Source organism: Bombina bombina, chromosome 5 (assembly GCF_027579735.1).
Source record: "Bombina bombina isolate aBomBom1 chromosome 5, aBomBom1.pri, whole genome shotgun sequence".
In the NCBI taxonomy this organism is placed as follows: Eukaryota; Metazoa; Chordata; class Amphibia; order Anura; family Bombinatoridae; genus Bombina; species Bombina bombina.
The window spans coordinates 513195961-513211026 of record NC_069503.1 but is presented as its reverse complement, the minus strand read 5'-3'; the positions used below and the strand labels follow the sequence as shown (position 1 = coordinate 513211026).

The window sequence follows — 15066 nt, the reverse complement described above, 5'->3', positions numbered from 1 at the left end:
CAAGTGCTGAATCTACCAAAGCTAAGTGCATCTGCTGTAAACTTTTGGTAGCTATTCCTCCAGCTGTTGTTTGTATTGATTGTCATGACAAACTTGTTAAAGCAGATAATATTTCCTTTAGTAAAGTACCATTGCCTGTTGCAGTTCCTTCAACATCTAAGGTGCAGAATGTTCCTGATAATATAAGAGATTTTGTTTCAGAATCCATTAAGAAGGCTATGTCTGTTATTTCTCCTTCTAGTAAACGTAAAAAATCTTTTAAAACTTCTCTCCCTACAGATGAATTTTTAAATGAAGATCATCATTCTGATTCTGATGATTCCTCTGGTTCAGAGGATTCTGTCTCAGAGGTTGATGCTGATAAATCTTCATATTTATTTAAAATGGAATTTATTCGTTCTTTACTTAAAGAAGTACTAATTGCTTTAGAAATAGAGGATTCTGGTCCTCTTGATGTTAATTCTAAACGTTTGGATAAGGTTTTTAAAGCTCCTGTGGTTTTTCCAGAAGTTTTTCCTGTTCCTAATGCTATTTCTGCAGTAATTTCCAAGGAATGGGATAAATTGGGTAATTCATTTACTCCTTCTAAACGTTTTAAGCATTTATATCCTGTGCCGTCTGACAGATTAGAATTTTGGGACAAGATCCCTAAAGTTGATGGGGCTATTTCTACCCTTGCTAAACGTACTACTATTCCTACGTCAGATGGTACTTCGTTTAAAGATCCTCTAGATAGGAAAATTGAATCCTTTCTAAGAAAAGCTTATCTGTGTTCAGGTAATCTTCTTAGACCTGCTATATCTTTGGCTGATGTTGCTGCAGCTTCAACTTTTTGGTTGGAAACTTTAGCGCAACAAGTAACACATTGTGATTCTCATGATATTATTATTCTTCTTCAGCATGCTAATAATTTTATATGTGATGCTATTTTTGATATTATCAGAGTTGATGTCAGGTTTATGTCTCTAGCTATCTTAGCTAGAAGAGCTTTATGGCTTAAAACTTGGAATGCTGATATGGCTTCTAAATCAACTTTGCTTTCCATTTCTTTCCAGGGTAACAAATTATTTGGTTCTCAGTTGGATTCCATTATTTCAACTGTTACTGGTGGGAAAGGAACTTTTTTACCACAGGATAAAAAATCTAAAGGTAAAAACAGGGCTAATAATCGTTTTCGTTCCTTTCGTTTCAACAAAGAACAAAAACCTGATCCTTCATCCTCAGGAGCAGTTTCGGTTTGGAAACCATCTCCAGTCTGGAATAAATCTAAGCCAGCTAGAAAGGCAAAGCCTGCTTCTAAGTCCACATGAAGGTGCGGCCCTCGTTCCAGCTCAGCTGGTAGGGGGCAGGTTACGTTTTTTCAAGGAAATTTGGATCAATTCTGTTCACAATCTTTGGATTCAGAGCATTGTTTTAGAAGGGTACAGAATTGGTTTCAAGATGAGACCTCCTGCAAAGAGATTTTTTCTTTCCCGTGTCCCAGTAAATCCAGTAAAAGCTCAAGTATTTCTGAAATGTGTTTCAGATCTAGAGTTGTCTGGAGTAATTATGCCAGTTCCAGTTCCGGAACAGGGGATGGGGTTTTATTCAAATCTCTTCATTGTACCAAAGAAGGAGAATTCCTTCAGACCAGTTCTGGATCTAAAAATATTGAATCGTTATGTAAGGATACCAACGTTCAAGATGGTAACTGTAAGGACTATATTGCCTTTTGTTCAGCAAGGGAATTATATGTCCACAATAGATTTACAGGATGCATATCTGCATATTCCGATTCATCCAGATCATTATCAGTTCCTGAGATTCTCTTTTCTGGACAAGCATTACCAGTTTGTGGCTCTGCCGTTTGGCCTAGCTACAGCTCCAAGAATTTTTACAAAGGTTCTCGGTGCCCTTCTGTCTGTAATCAGAGAACAGGGTATTGTGGTATTTCCTTATTTGGACGATATCTTGGTACTTGCTCAGTCTTTACATTTAGCAGAATCTCATACGAATCGACTTGTGTTGTTTCTTCAAGATCATGGTTGGAGGATCAATTTACCAAAAAGTTCTTTGATTCCTCAGACAAGAGTAACCTTTCTGGGTTTCCAGATGGATTCAGTGTCCATGACTCTGTCTTTAACAGACAAGAGACGTCTAAAATTGATTGCAGCTTGTCGAAACCTTCAGTCACAATCATTCCCTTCGGTAGCCTTATGCATGGAAATTCTAGGTCTTATGACTGCTGCATCGGACGCGATCCCCTTTGCTGGTTTTCACATGCGACCTCTTCAGCTCTGTATGCTGAAGCAATGGTGCAAGGATTACACAAAGATTTCTCAAATAATATCTTTAAAACCGATTGTTCGACACTCTCTAACATGGTGGACAGACCACCATCGTTTAATTCAGGGGGCTTCTTTTGTGCTTCCGACCTGGACTGTAATTTCAACAGATGCAAGTCTTTCAGGTTGGGGAGCTGTGTGGGGATCTCTGACAGCACAAGGAGTTTGGGAATCTCAGGAGGTGAGATTACCGATCAATATTTTGGAACTCCGTGCAATTTTCAGAGCTCTTCAGTTTTGGCCTCTTCTGAAGAGAGAATCGTTCATTTGTTTTCAGACGGACAATGTCACAACTGTGGCATACATCAATCATCAAGGAGGGACTCACAGTCCTCTGGCTATGAGAGAAGTATCTCGAATTTTGGTTTGGGCGGAATCCAGCTCCTGTCTAATCTCTGCGGTTCATATCCCAGGTATAGACAATTGGGAAGCGGATTATCTCAGTCGCCAAACGTTACATCCGAGCGAATGGTCTCTTCACCCAGAGGTATTTCTACAGATTGTTCAAATGTGGGAACTTCCAGAAATAGATCTGATGGCGTCCCATCTAAACAAGAAACTTCCCAGGTATCTGTCCAGATCCCGGGATCCTCAGGCGGACGCAGTGGATGCATTATCACTTCCTTGGAAGTATCATCCTGCCTATATCTTTCCGCCTCTAGTTCTTCTTCCAAGAGTAATATCCAAGATTCTGAAGGAATGCTCGTTTGTTCTGCTGGTAGCTCCGGCATGGCCTCACAGATTTTGGTATGCGGATCTTGTCCGGATGGCCTCTTGCCAACCGTGGACTCTTCCGTTAAGACCAGACCTTCTGTCACAAGGTCCTTTTTTCCATCAGGATCTGAAATCCTTAAATTTAAAGGTATGGAGATTGAACGCTTGATTCTTGGTCAAAGAGGTTTCTCTGACTCTGTCATTAATACTATGTTACAGGCTCGTAAGTCTGTATCTCGAGAGATATATTATAGAGTCTGGAAGACTTATATTTCTTGGTGTCTTTCTCATCATTTTTCTTGGCATTCTTTTAGAATACCGAGAATTTTACAGTTTCTTCAGGATGGTTTAGATAAGGGTTTGTCCGCAAGTTCTTTGAAAGGACAAATCTCTGCTCTTTCTGTTCTTTTTCACAGAAAGATTGCTATTCTTCCTGATATTCATTGTTTTGTACAAGCTTTGGTTCGTATAAAACCTGTCATTAAGTCAATCTCTCCTCCTTGGAGTTTGAATCTGGTTCTGGGAGCTCTTCAAGCTCCTCCGTTTGAACCTATGCATTCATTGGACATTAAATTGCTTTCTTGGAAAGTTTTGTTCCTTTTGGCCATCTCTTCTGCTAGAAGAGTTTCTGAATTATCTGCTCTTTCTTGTGAGTCTCCTTTTCTGATTTTTCACCAGGATAAGGCGGTGTTGCGAACTTCTTTTGAATTTTTACCTAAAGTTGTGAATTCCAACAACATTAGTAGAGAAATTGTGGTTCCTTCATTATGTCCTAATCCTAAGAATTCTAAGGAGAAATCGTTGCATTCTTTGGATGTTGTTAGAGCTTTGAAATATTATGTTGAAGCTACGAAATCTTTCCGTAAGACTTCTAGTCTATTTGTTATCTTTTCCGGTTCTAGAAAAGGCCAGAAAGCTTCTGCCATTTCTTTGGCATCTTGGTTGAAATCTTTAATTCATCTTGCTTATGTTGAGTCGGGTAAAACTCCGCCTCAGAGAATTACAGCTCATTCTACTAGGTCAGTTTCTACTTCCTGGGCGTTTAGGAATGAAGCTTCGGTTGACCAGATTTGCAAAGCAGCAACTTGGTCCTCTTTGCATACTTTTACTAAATTCTACCATTTTGATGTATTTTCTTCTTCTGAAGCAGTTTTTGGTAGAAAAGTACTTCAGGCAGCGGTTTCAGTTTGAATCTTCTGCTTATGTTTTTCGTTAAACTTTTATTTTGGGTGTGGATTATTTTCAGCAGGAATTGGCTGTCTTTATTTTATCCCTCCCTCTCTAGTGACTCTTGCGTGGAAAGATCCACATCTTGGGTAGTCATTATCCCATACGTCACTAGCTCATGGACTCTTGCTAATTACATGAAAGAAAACATAATTTATGTAAGAACTTACCTGATAAATTCATTTCTTTCATATTAGCAAGAGTCCATGAGGCCCACCCTTTTTTGTGGTGGTTATGATTTTGTATAAAGCACAATTTATTCCAATTCCTTATTTTATATGCTTTCGCACTTTTTTATCACCCCACTTCTTGGCTATTCGTTAAACTGAATTGTGGGTGTGGTGAGGGGTGTATTTATAGGCATTTTGAGGTTTGGGAAACTTTGCCCCTCCTGGTAGGAATGTATATCCCATACGTCACTAGCTCATGGACTCTTGCTAATATGAAAGAAATGAATTTATCAGGTAAGTTCTTACATAAATTATGTTTTCTCCGGTCACACGGGTGGAAAGTGAATCTGGAAAAGAGTTGCCTAGTTCCAGCGACAAGGGTAGTTTTCCTAGGGACAATCATAGATTCGGTTCTGATGCAGATTTTCCTGACAGAGGTCAGAACAGTCGAGCTCCTCTCGTCTTGTCAATTTCTGCAAGAGACGGCTCGCCCTTCAGTTGCCCAATGTATGGAAGTAATTGGTCTGATGGTGGCCGCCATGGACATCGTTCCATTTGCTCGGTTTCATCTGAGAGCCCTGCAGTTGAGCATGCTCAGTCAGTAGAACGGAGATTGTGTGGATCTATCCCCAAAATTAACTCTAGATTAGAAGATGAAGGATTCTCTTCTGTGGCAGCTATCTCTGGAACACCTGACTCAGGGCACCTGTTTTTGGAGACCTTCATGGGTGATAGTGACCAGGGACGCCAGTCTAGTGGGCTGGGGAGCAGTCTGGAATTCTCTAAAGGTGCAGGGTCTTTGGTCTTGAGGAGTCCGAACTTCCGATCAACATCTTAGAGTTGAGAGCAATTTACAACGCGCTGTTGGGTTGGCCTCAGCTGTCCTTGAGCTAGTTCATCAGATTCCAATCGGACAACATAACCTCAGTGGCGTACATCAACCACCAGGGGGGAACTCTGAGTTCTCTAGCTATGAGCGAGGTATCTCGGATCATTCAGTGGGCAGAGGATCACTGTTGTTGCCTTTCTGCCATCTACATCCCGGGAGTGGACAATTGGGAAGCGGACATCCTAAGCAGGCAGACCTTTCATCCGGTGGTGTTCTCCAGGTTGATATCCAAATGGGGGACTCCGGAGTTGGATCTGATGGCGTCTCAACAAAATGCCAAGATTCCAAAGTACGGTTCCAGATCGAGGGATCCTCAAGCCTGCCTAATAGATGCATTGCGATCCCTTGGAATTTCAATATGGCTTATCTGTTTCCCCTGTTTGCTCTTCTTCCTCGGGTGATTGCTCGAATAAGACAGGAAAGGGCGTCAGTGATTCTAATTGCTCTGGCTTGGCTTCGAAGAATCTGGTATGCGGACCTAGTGGAGATGTCGTCTCTACCTCCGGGGAGGCTCCCCCTGAGGAAGGACCTTCTTCTTCAGGGACCCTTTCTTCATCCAAATCTCGTTTCTCTGAAGCTGACTGCCTGGAGATTGAACGCTTGATTCTATCTAAGCGGGGGTTCTTCGAGTCAGTAATTGAGACTATGATTCAGGCTCGTAAGCCTGTTACCAGGAAGATTTACCATAAGATATGGAGAAAATATCTTTATGGGTGTGAATCCAAGGGATATTCTTTGAGTAGGGTTAGGATTCCAATAATTTTGTCCTTTCTCCAGGAGGGTCTGGAGAAGGGTTTATCTGTTAGCACCTTGAAGGGTCAAATTTCAGCCTCATCAGTGTTATTACACAAACGTTTGGCAGATGTGTCAGGCCTTGGTCAGAATCAGGCCTGTGTTTAAGGCTGTTGCTCCACCTTGGAGCCTTAATCTAGTTCTGAATGTTTTGCAGTGGCGTCCGTTAGAAGCTTAATATCAAGAGAATGCATTCGCTCAATCTTGGAAGGTTTTGTTTCTGTTGGCGATTTCTTCTGCACGGAGGGTATCTGAACTTTCCGCCTTGCAGTTTGATTCTCCTTATCTTTTTCATGCAGATAAGGCGGTTCTTCGCACTAATTTGAGATTTCTTCCCAAAATTGTCTCTACTAGGAATATTAATCAGGAAATTGTTGTTGTCCCTTCTCTGTGTCCGAAGTCATCTTCGGATAAAGAATGTCTGTTACATAATTTGGACGTGGTCCGTGCTCTTAAGTTTTTTATTTGGAAGCGACTAAAAACTTTTGCACGTCTTCTGCTCTTTTTGTTTGTTTTTCCAGAAAGAATAGAGAGGTCAGGCTTCTGCTTCTACTCTTGCTTTTTGGTTGCGAAGTGTGATTCGCATGGCTTACGAGTCTTCTGGGGAACAGCCTCCAGAGAGAATTAGGGCTCATTCCACCAGGGCTGTAGCCTCTTTTTGGGCTTTCAAAAATGAAGCTTCTATGGAGCAGATTTGCAAGGCTGCAACTTGGTCTTCTTTACATACGTTTTCTAAATTTTACAGATTTGATACTTTTACCTCTGCTGAGGCAGCTTTTGGGAGAAAGGTTCTTTAAGCGAGGGTGCCTTCTGTTTAGGCATGCTGGTTGTTAGCCCTCCCTATGCATCTGTGTCCTCTAGCTTGGGTATTGTTTCCCAACAGTAATTAAGATGAACCTGTGGACTCACCACATCTTTGGAAGAAAACAAAATTTATGCTTACTTGATAAATTTATTTCTTCAAGATGTGGTGAGTCCACGGACCCACCCTTTTTTTGTAGTTTTTTCTTTATGGGTATTTTACTAAACCTCATACACCTCGGCACCCTGTGTTGCTTTCCTTTCTCCATTTCCTTTCGGTCAAATTACTGGGGTTTATGGGTAGGGAAGTGATACTTAACAGTTTTTACTGTGGTGCTCTTTGCCGCCTCCTGCTGGCGAGGAGTGGTATTCCCAACAGTAATTAAGATGAACCTGTGGACTCACCACATCTTGAAGAAATAAATTTATCAGGTAAGCATAAATTTTGTTTTTTGCCTCCCCATAATTAAAAAAATAAAAATAATAAATATATATATATATATATATATATATATATATATATATATATATATATATATATATATATATATATATACACATATATATACACACACACACACACACGCCGGACGGTGCACCTGCTAAATATGCCCTGGGGAGAACACGGAAAATACATAAACAGACACACATATATACTCCATCTATCTTATGACTATTAATAAATTCATGCACAACAGTTGCAGAGAGTATAGTACAATAAAAAATAAAGAAAATAAACTATATGTGGGGGTAATGAATGCCTACAATCACTTATAAAAATAGGTATTTATTTTATATTTAAATTGGTTACACAGATTATTTTGTTACTGGTTCTGAGAAAACCAAAGTGATCTTTGCTTCTGCCATTAAATGTTTGTATTCAGTCTAAAACAAAGGCTTACAGCTTTCACTTTACTGGAAAAAGAAACAACAACCTTGTCTTAGAAGAAAAGGTTTTTTGTGCCAAGTGACCCATGTGTGAGGATTCCAGTCATGGCAGAGGGCCCAGCTATGTTTCCCTGCGTCACTGCACTCTCGTACTGTTGTGAGGGATTAGCTAGTCTATTTATGGCAACGCCCTTATCTACACCTTAAGCTATATAAGCACATTGCAGACAAGCAGAATTTTTCTTTTCTCTGGTCATCTGCTCCATTAAACTAGTGGTAAGCGATTTTGCTCATGTAAACAAGCATTCTGTTGCCGGTGCATCTTGTTAACAGTTTTGCAGTTTGTTTAGCTATACTTGCTAAGACCATGGTTTTAACTCTTCCTTTTATACATAAATGAAATGTGTTTTTTAATATTTGTGACTTATGTATATATTTTTATATTTCTGTGAATTTTTTATTTATTCAATTATTGTTAATATATATTCCGTTGATATAGAGATTACAGACTGTATAATTGTATTGTATTGTATGTTTTTAAATGTTGATGAACTGCAACATTATAGTGTTAATGATTAACAATGCCCAAAGATATGGGGTTAGGAATAATTGTTTTAGCAGATACATAAGGCGTGATGAAGCCACAAATCTCTTAGAGGTGAGTGGCGGCACTTTGATGTACACTTTCATTTGGGCACATTTGTTTGCCAGGCTTTTGATGTGTGTATATATAGTTTTTCCTTTTTAGCTGTACAGATGGTGCTTTTTGTATGATAAGTGTATTGCTGCCATTTGCAAAACTGATTTTGTTGGGGTTGGGGAATCTTTGGTTGGTCATCGGATTTTATGATGTAAAGATCCATTGTTATTCAGAGACATGAAGGGCTATTGGTTAATTGAAAATATTTAAATTTGTAATAGTGTGTTGTTTGTGTGTTTAAATAAATGCACCATTGGTTTAATAACATGACTTATTATTTTCATGGTTGTGGAGGCTTTGCTCTTTCAACCAGTAGAGCTCTGAGTTGCTTTTATCCTCCAGTAAGCAGTGGATGCTTCATTATTATCAGTGCACACATGCATTTCTTGATCATTTCAATTTAAAGTTAAGGTTCATTTTGATGAACAAGTGCACTTTAATTCATCAAAATTGACATTTCACTGTTTTCTTCAAAAACTTACCTTTTAATCCTGGCAGTCGCTCCAGCACTTCCTCCGCTCGTCGCAAGCCATCTTCGCGGGTCCAAAATGACGAATCCGGCTTCCTCCAATCACAGCGTTGCATCAGGCCAAGATTCCCCCGGGGGGAAGCTGTGATTGGAGGAAGCCTGATTCGTCATTTCTGACGTCTGCAGAGGCTTCCGACGGCCGGGGGAATCGCTGGAGCAGCATTCAGGATTAAAAGGTAGGTTTTTAAAGAAAACCGTGAAATGTCAATTTTGATGAATTAAAGTGCCCTTTTTTTTAATAGGTTTATTAAAAACCGGGCACTAATTCATCAAAATGGACCTTCACTTTAAGCAGCTTTAAATTAATGTTATAGAAAACTGTAAAAAAAAAATAACAGTTCTATCCTTCACATGTAAGCACGCATTTGTGTGTGTGTGTGTGTGTGTGTGTGTATATATATATATATATATATATATATATATATATATATATATATATATATATATATATATATATATATATATATATATATAGGGACTGTTATCATTTGAGAGAGAAAAATATATATATATAGGGACTGTTATCATTTGAGAGAAAAAAAAATATATATATATAGGGACTGTTATCATTTGAGAGAGAAAAAAAAAAAATATATATATATATATATATATAGGGACTGTTATCATTTGAGAGAAAAAAAAAATATATATATATAGGGACTGTTATCATTTGAGAGAAAAAAAAAATATATATATATATAGGGACTGTTATCATTTGAGAGAAAAAAAAAATAATATATATATATATATATAGGGACTGTTATCATTTGACAAATATATATATATGCTTTTATACATACTGTATATATTTATGTGTTAATACGTGTATATAAACACATAAATATATATGTATATAATCATATACATATAAATTTAAACTTTGCTGCCCATCTCTTCACGACTTACCCCCTTCACTGCGCTAGGTTCTCTGCCGTGACTATCAGCATGAGAACGAGGCTCCCATTGGAGCCTATGGAAGCACGCTCTCATGAGCACAAAGCTTCCATGCAATGCAAGGTCAGGTTCGCATTGTGCTTTACTTCAAATACCAGCGCACATTTACGTATGCTGGTATTACGAGTGGCGCGCAAATATCTCGCTCTTGAAAGTGCAATTTGTAATCTGTCCAAAATGTTTACAAACGGAGCACCCTCTAAAACAGGGAGAGTCTAGTCAAAATTTAAACTTTCATGATTCATATAGGGCATACAATTTTAAACAACTTTCCAATTTATTTTTATCATCAAATTTGCTTATTTTCTTGGTATTCTTTGTTGAAAGCTAAAACTAGGTATGTTCATATGCTAATTTCTAAACCCTTGAAGGCCGCCTCTTATCTCCGTGCATTCAACAGTTTTTCACAGCTAGAGGGCATTAGTTCATGTGTGCCATATAGCTAACAGCGTGCTTACTCCGGGGAGTTGCATTTTAGCTAATCAGTGCTGTCTCATAAGTAAGTCTATCAAAAGCACTGAAATAAGGGGGCAGTTTGCAGAGGCTTAGATACAAGGTAATCAAAGAGGTAAAAAGTGTATCAATATAACTGTTTGTTATGCAAAACTGGCAAATAGGTAATAAAGGCATTATCTATCTTTTTTTAACCCCTTAACGACCAACGACGTATGGGGTACGTCCTGCAAAAAAATGCAGATAATGACCAAGGACGTACCCCGTACGTCGTTGGTCTTTGAAAGCAGTGGAAGCGATCCTGATCACTTCCAACTGCTTTCATGTTATAGCAGTGATGCCTCGATATTGAGGCATCCTGCTATAACATTTTTTAGCCCACCGATGAAGAGAGAGCCACCCTGTGGCCCTCTCTGCATCGGCCATCAATGGCCATGTTCGTTGGTGGGTGGGAGCTGATCCAGGGAGGCGGGTGGGCGGCCATCGGTGGGGAAGGGGGCGAGATCGAGTGCGCGCGTGCGCGCGGGTGCGCGCGCGCAGGTGGGAACCCTACACTATGGAACAAAAGTTAAGTGTTACACGGTGGGAGAGAGGGTGGGAACATTAGAAATTAAGTTGTTATTTAACGATCTGGGAGGGTGGGAGGTTGGGGGTTGAGGGGGGGCAGCTACACTACAGAAAATATAATTTTTAAAATAATAAAATATAATAAAAAAGATATTTGATTTCAAACTGGGTACTGGCAGACAGCTGCCAGTACCCAATATGGCGCATAATAAGGCAGAGAGGGGGGTTAGAGAGCTGGTTGGGGGCTAAGGGGGGATCCTACAGAGCAGAATTATCATTTTTTTTTTTTTTTTAAATCCCCAAAAAAATCTTATTTTAGTACTGGCAGACTTACTGCCAGTACTTAAGATGGCGGGGACAATTGTGGGGTGGGGGAGGGAAGAGAGCTGTTTGGGAGGGATCAGGGGGTGTGATGTGTCATGTGGGAGGTTGATACCTACACTAAAGCTAAAATTAACCCTGCAAGCTCCCTACAAGCTCCCTAATTAACCCCTTCAATGCTGGGCATTATACACGTGTGGTGCGCAACGGCATTTAGCTGCCTTCTAATTACCAAAAAGCAAAGCCAAAGCCATATATGTCTGCTATTTCTGAACAAAGGGGATCCCAGAGAAGCTTTTACAACCATGTATGCCATAATTGCACAAGCTGTTTGTAAATAATTTCAGTGAGAAACCTAAAATTGTGAAAAATTTAACGCTTTATTTTTATTTGTTAGCATTTGGCGGTGAAATGGTGGCATGAAATATACCAAAATGGGCCTAGATCAATACTTTGGGTTGTCTACTACATTATACTAAAGCTAAAATTAACCCTACAAGCTTCCTAATTAACCCCTTCAATGCTGGGCATAATACATGTGTGGTGCGCAGTGGCATTTTGCGGCCTTCTAAATACCAAAAAGCAATGCCAAAGCCATATATGTCTGGAATTTCTGAACAAAGGGGATCCCAGAGAAGCATTTACAACCATTTGTGCCATAATTGCACAAGTTGTTTGTAAATAATTTCAGTGAGAAACCTAAAGTTTGTGAAACAATTTGTGAAAAAGTGAACAATTTTTTTTATTTGATCGCATTTGGTAGTGAAATGGTGGCATGAAATATACCAAAATTGGCCTAGATCAATACTTTGGGATGTCTTCTAAAAAAAAATATATGCATGTCAAGGGATATTCAGGGATTCCTGGAAGATATCAGTGTCCCAATGTAACTAGCGCTAATTTTGAAAAAAAGTGGTTTGGAAATAGCAAAGTGCTACTTGTATTTATGGCCCTATAACTTGCAAAAAAAGCAAAGCACATGTAAATATTGGGTATTTCTAAACTCAGGACAAAATTTAGAAACTATTTAGCATGGGTGTTTTTTGGTGGTTGTAGATATGTAACAGATTTTGGGGGTCAAAGTTAGAAAAAGTGTGTTTTTTTCCATTTTTTCCTCATATTTTATAATTTTTTTTATAGTAAATTATAAGATATGATGAAAATAATGGTATCTTTAGAAAGTCCATTTAGTGGCGAGAAAAACGGTATATAATATGTGTGGGTACAGTAAATGAGTAAGAGGAAAATTACAGCTAAACACAAACACTGCAGAAATGTAAAAATAGCCTTGGTCCCAAACAGACAGAAAATGGAAAAGTGCTGTGGTCCTTAAGGGGTTAAACAATAACAATTATGGAGTAGACTGTCCCTTTAAATGTAGTGAACACTCTCTTTCTTTATTTGTCAAAGCACTGAATACATTGCTGTCAACAGTGCTTTTCACTGTCCTATAAAGCACACTTCTGTGATTTACTCCAGTTTGGCAATGGGATGGTTTGGAGGATGAAAGTACTTTTTTATTCAGAAGAAAGTGTTTTTAAAGTTTGTACCACCTCTGATGTGGACAAGTAGCTGGTATTAGCTAGGGCACTAGGTCATCAGGCACCTTGTAGGAATTATTGTATTCCTGTAGCAGGTAATAGGTTGCTGATGCTTAAAACTAGGTTTGAGATATGATGTGGAAATGTTGCAGCTATTCTAAGGTCTGGTATAATGAGGGTGCAGATGGCATGCACCAAACGTTACAAGACCAGCAAAATGTGCATTTTATTAAATATTCTAATTACTAGTCCTAAAGCCCTTGTACACAGGACATTTTTTGCAGTACAGCGGTCCCACCCCTTGCTCTCTCTATCCCCCCCTCTCTTTTGGGCTCTCTTTCCCCCCCCCCCCTCTCTTTTGGGCTCTCTCTCCCCCTCTCTTTTGGGCTCTCTCTCCCCCTCTCTTTTGCGCTCTCTTCCCCCACTCTTTTGCGCTTTCTCTCTCCCCTTTTTTGCGCTCTCTCCCCCTCTCTTTTGCACTCTCTCCCCCTCTCTTTTGCGCTCTCTTTCTTCTCTTTTGCACTCTCTCCCCCCTCTCTTTTGCTGTCTCTCTCCCCTTCTCTCTTTTGCTCTCTCTCTCCCCTTCTCTCTTTTGCTCTCTCTCTCCCCTTCTCTCTTTTGCTCTCTCTTTCCCCTTCTCTCTTTTGCTCTCTCTCTCCCCTTCTCTCTTTTGCTCTCTCTCTCCCCCTCTCTCTTTTGCTCTCTCTCCCCCTCTCTCTTTTGCTCTCTCTCCCCCTCTCGCTTTTGCTCTCTCCCCCTCTCGCTTTTGCGCTCTCTATATCCACCCTCTTCTGCTCTCAATATCCCTCCTCTTTAGAGCTCTCTGTCTCCCGGCGTCATGCCCAGCACCGCCCACGTCACGCCCACTCCACCACACAACACCAGGTCAGTTGGAAGGCCAGGTGTGTTTGTCCTCGCGCGCAGTCTCTACTGCGCATGACAGCTTCGGACAAACACACTTGGCCTTTTATTATATAGGATAAGTAGGCCCCCTTGGGAAAGTTGGACACCCTTGATCTAGATCAGGTTTTTCAGTTCCAGCCCCCTAATAAGTCAGATATTCAGAATCGCCTGAGGGGCGAGAAGGTTAATAGCCATGGTTAAAGATCAGCTGACTATATCACCTGTGCTCTAGTTCAAATGTCATGAAAATCTGGCCTATTAGGGGGCCCTGAGGACTGGTATTGAAAAACCTGATCTAGAGAATTTTTGTTTTCTTTTAGCAGTTAAAGGGTTATTAAACATGGATAGAAAAAAGGAGCAGTAGTCAAAGTGAGGCATTGACCTAAGATGTCATTCTCCTCCCATTTGTGACTTTGACAAGCCTGCCCAATTGTCATTGTTCAGCACTGTCACATTGAGTTGTAGTGTACTGTGAGTTGATGTGGCCCAGAGCCCATGTAAGGGGTTAAAGGGACACTTAACCCAAAATTTTTCTTTCATGATTCAGATAGAGCATGCAATTTTAAGCAACTTTCTAATTTACTCATATTCTCAATTTTTATTCGTTCTCTTGCTTTCTTTATTTAAAAAGCAGGAATGTAAAGTTTAGGAGCCGGCCCATTTTAGGTTCAGCACCCTGGATAGCACTTGCTTATTGGGGCTTACATTTAGCCACCAATAAGCAAGTGTAACTAAGGTTCTGAACCAAAAATGGACCGGCTCCTAAGCTTTACATTCCTGTTTTTTTAAATAAAAATAGCAAGAGAGCGAAGATAAATTTATAATAGGAGTGCATGCAATTTTAAGCAACTATCTGAATCATAAAAGAAAAAAATGGGTTTAGTAACCCTTGAAGTCGCAATCTGATGTTTTATTGGCAAATTACTGTGGTGAAAATAAAACCTTAAAGGGACAGTTTACTCAAACATTTTCTCCCCTTTATTTGTTCCCAATGATCCACTTTACCTGCTGGAGTGTATTAAATTGTTTACAAGTATTTCCATTACCCTTACATTGGCATTTGAAATAGTTGATTTAGCCTTTGGTATCTCCACCTATTCTGAAAGTTTTTGACCTCAAGGCCAAGCTGTATTAACACAGCCAGTAGAAGAAATAAACACTCCCAGTGTGTTATAGAAGAGATAAGGTAATAAACTGTTAATTTTCCATTGTTCTCTCCAAGTATTGGTGATTGTTTTATAACCAGATATAAGATAAGGAAGCATGTATATGTACACAATGTGATAAAGTAAT

At 39.6% G+C, this 15066-nt stretch overlaps 1 protein-coding gene across 3 annotated transcripts in view; it reads left to right on the top strand.

The window, feature by feature from the left end:
- NT5C3A (5'-nucleotidase, cytosolic IIIA) overlaps positions 1 to 15066 on the top strand; it is a 180342-nt gene that overhangs the window by 104317 nt on the left and 60959 nt on the right. Inside the window, exon 1 of one of the 3 annotated variants that reach the window (XM_053714431.1) lies at positions 8030 to 8081. The exons of the other annotated variants lie outside the window; for them this stretch is intronic. The gene's annotated coding sequence lies outside the window, so the exon portion shown is untranslated. Of the gene's footprint in view, positions 1 to 8029; positions 8082 to 15066 lie in introns of those variants that run through there. 3 annotated transcript variants of the gene reach the window in all.